Source organism: Phascolarctos cinereus, unplaced genomic scaffold (genome assembly GCF_003287225.1).
Source record: "Phascolarctos cinereus isolate Bilbo 61053 unplaced genomic scaffold, phaCin_HiC Scaffold_726;HRSCAF=1367, whole genome shotgun sequence".
Classification (NCBI taxonomy): domain Eukaryota; kingdom Metazoa; phylum Chordata; class Mammalia; order Diprotodontia; family Phascolarctidae; genus Phascolarctos; species Phascolarctos cinereus.
In genome coordinates, this window is record NW_027556098.1 from 307,842,800 (window position 1) to 307,846,648 (window position 3,849).

The 3,849-nt window shown below is 41.8% G+C and overlaps 1 pseudogene; it reads left to right on the top strand.

Moving 5' to 3' along the window:
- The first annotated feature begins 1,400 nt into the window (after positions 1-1,400).
- LOC110210727 (uncharacterized) lies at positions 1,401-2,648 on the top strand (annotated as a pseudogene).
- Positions 2,649-3,849: the final 1,201 nt, after the last annotated feature.

Sequence of the window (3,849 nt, forward strand, 5' to 3'; positions counted from 1 at the left end):
CAAGTTAGGTGCCTACCTAACAGTTTTTAGCTACCTCAATTCTTTTTGTCTGTGTTTTGTATAAAGCATTGGATTTAGAGTCAGGAAGACCTGAAACCTGCCTCAGACACTAACTATGCAAGTCTTAGCAAATCACATATAACTGTCCTAAAACCTCAGTTTCCTCATTTTCAAAATGGGCATAACAATGAACACCTACCTTATAAGGTTCAAATAAGATAATATATGTAAAGTATTCTGCAAACCTTAAAGTGCTAAATAATTGTTAGTTATTATCATTGCTTCTCATTGCTCAGAAGAGGGCCTGAATTTTATAAACCACCACCAGTATGTTACTCATCACCTGGATCAGCAGACAATCCAGATTTATATAATTTGGAGAAAAATAACAGTCCTCAATCTCCAATCAGATTTACTCCATGTTTTCACAAAAGGCCATTTGTGTGAAGTGTAGAAGGAAAAGATTTGGGAATCATAGTGGGCCCCCATTGGGTCAAATAACACATTGCTTTAATTATTCAATAGGGAAACATAGGAAAATAGTCAATAAAAGCATGCTACAGGTAACATTTAAATAAGTAAATGGTATATCTGACATATAGTAGGTATGTAATGTTAATTGAACTGAGTCTAATTCTAGGTCAAGGTCCTTTGACCTTTTCACTGTCCTTTAACCCCTGACTAGGGCAACCATGAGATGGTCCAGAACTTGCTGTCAGGACTCAGTCTTTATTGACTTTGTGACACTGAGTCTGTACAGCCAAAGTTCTTTGGTGCTTTCCATACCAAAGATTATTGACAGTTCTTCAGCTTTGCCTGGTACATCAGACCCATTGAAGAAACATTAACAGAAGATGGGAAGTACATCTGTAGACACAAAACCAGAAACATCTAGAGGCATCCTATATCTGCGATGCCCTACTGTAAGAAGGTTCTACCTTTCTCCTTCATTCTTTTCCCCTCAGGGACCAGTTTGTTTTGTAGAGGCTAGTTGGTTTTGATGAGGATGGAGTTCAAAACATTAGCATTGAAAGCTGTCCTTTCTGCTCATACAGTTATCCCTTCTACATCACAGAGATCAGGGGTGTGGCATCCCCACAATTTGGAAAATCCACATAAAATTTTTTGGCCCTGCCTTCATAAGAGATAAAAAGTCTGAATGTTTTTCGTTTTCTCTTATGGGGTGTTTACAGTTCCTTACTGCAACCAATATTAGAAGGAAAGTAGAAAATTGGGAAAGAATTTTTACAACCAGTCTCTCTGATAAGGGCCTCATTTCTAAAATATATAGAGAACTAAGTCAAATTTATAAGAATACAAGTCATTCCCCAATTGATAAATGATCAAAGGATATAAACAGGCAGTTCTCAGATGAAGAAATTAAAGCCAGCTATAGTCATATGAAAAATGCTCTAAATCACTATTGTTTAGAGAAATGCCTGCTAATCCCAGCTAAGTCAGGCACAACTGGCCAGGTCACCTCCAAATTAGCCAGTGGAAAAGCTGGTGAAAGCAGCAGCAGCTGTGACTCAGAGGGGGAGACAGCAGCGACTCCATCCAAAAAGACTGTACTGAAGAAGCCAGCTCCATCCAAGACATCTATGAAAGCTGCCCGGAAGAGTTCCAGCAGTGAAGACTCCTCCAGTGAGGATGAAGGGGAAGAGAAACAGAAGAAAAAACTGGTCAAGACCAAGCAGGGTCCATACAGTTCCATCCCCCTACCCCCTTACAGCCAGCCAAAGAAGGTGGGAGCGGATCAGCCTCCCAAGAAGAAGGTGGGAGGGAACCAGCCCTCTGAGAAGAAGGAGGAAAGCAGTGACTCTTCTGATAGCAGTGAGGACAGCAGTGATGAGGAGGCAGCTACAGCTAAAGCAGGAAGGGCAAAAGCTGCCACACCTTAGCCTGCTTCAGCCACAGCCACGACAGGCAAGACTATGACAAACAAAGCCACAGGAGAGGAGTCCAGTCCAGACAGTGACTCCTATTCCATCTCAGAGGAGGAAGAGAAGAAGCCTTCTTAAAAGGCAGCTCCCAAACCTGTTGCTGTTAAGGTGACTCCTAAGCCAGCTGTGAGTACAAAGGCTGCTGAGAACTCTTCAGACAGCTCAGACTCAGCTTTGAGGATGAAGCACCAGTCAAGCCAGCCCCTGGCACCAAGCTGGCCACCAATCAAAAGCCTCTGCCCAGTAAAGTGGATAGCAGCTCCAGTGAAGAGGAAAGCAGTTCTATTGAGGAGCCAGGGACAAAGGCTGCAGCAGTTGTCCTGAAACCCAAGGTGGGGGCTAAGAGAACTCCATAACCAGGGCCCAAAGCTGCCACCCAGGACAGCAGTTCAGGCTCAGACAGCTCTAACAGTGAAGAGGAGGAACCAGCAATCAAAGTAAGTCCAAGGTGGGGACTACAGCTGTTCCTAAGCTTGCCTTGGCAAAAAAAATCTAAGGCCGAGAGTAGTTCATCTTCTGACAGCTCCAGTGAAGAGGAGGAAAAACCAAAACTTAAAAAGATCTCTGGCTTGGTGGCCAATGGGTCTTGTCCTTCAGCACCTCAGAACTTGTGCACCCAAGGAAGAGGAAGAGGCAGCAGCCATGTCAGGCTATGGGAAGAAGTGGAAAATGTGGGTCCACATTTTTATTTCTCTCACAAGCTGATGACATGCATTGCATGGGAGTTACAGTCTAGAATTGGAACCCCTTAAGGGGGCCAGCCTAGAACCAGCTCAATTTGGGATTTTGGGGTGTGCAGTTATATACCTTTTGAAGAGCAGGCATTTTTCAAGGGATGACAATCGACTCTGATTGGTCAACACACTGGGAGGTGGACTGTATTAAAATGAGTGTCTTTGAGAATGTGACTTAGGTCACTTAATCCTGGTCAAAGATACATCAATTTCCATATCACCTGTCTTGACAATAGGGAGGAATTAACATTTCCCCAGACCTGTCTGGGCAGCACAATGAGTAGGAATAGACCCATTTAGATTGGGTCTTAATGCCCTTCTGAAAAAGAAATGAACTTTGAAAGAAAAGGGGATGGGGAAGCTCTGAGTCTCCAAGATAATGATTACTAAGAAAAAAAAACATTTTTCACATTCTCCCATCTGATTCTAATGAGAGACATAGCCTTCTCAATGAATCATTGACTGACATGGTCAACACTTCATCGAGGATTTTGGGGACCTATAATGGGTAACAATATGGGAGAGGAGAGGGAGAAATTGATTGATGCATTGACAAATGGAAGGGGGCAGTCCCCTTAGTAAGTAAATAAACAATAAATAAATTGTCCATTTAAGGCTTGGGAGTCCCATCCCACATAGCCATCTGGTGCTAGGGACACCATCCCATGAAGACCTCTGGTTGGAATGTGGTTCAAACAGTCCCCAGCAGACTGTCCCCCCAAGGCTCCTTAGAGGGAGATCCTCTTTCTTTGTTAAAATCTCCTACAAAATTGATCTTAACACAATTTTAAATTACCTTACCAATAACCAGGTCAAATAAAGAAAGTTAAACTCAACACTTATGTCTCTTATTATAAAATCAAAATTGGAACCTTGGCCAACTGTCATCTTTAAGAAACTCAAATTAAAAAAAAATGAAACAAAATTAGAACCCAGTTTTTATACTTTGCATTAATTCATTATTCATTCCCCCATCAGGAGGATGAGATTCCACTGAGGAATTAATAATAGACTCCAATATATACATAATACATTACACTGAGTGATCAATTTTAAAACAGTGCATCTCAAGTAATAAAACAATTCCAACTTCTGGTCATGTTCAAATATATAATCCCTAATTAAAGTGGATGCTTCTTTTAAGGCATTTACAGGATAGACCACATGCCATT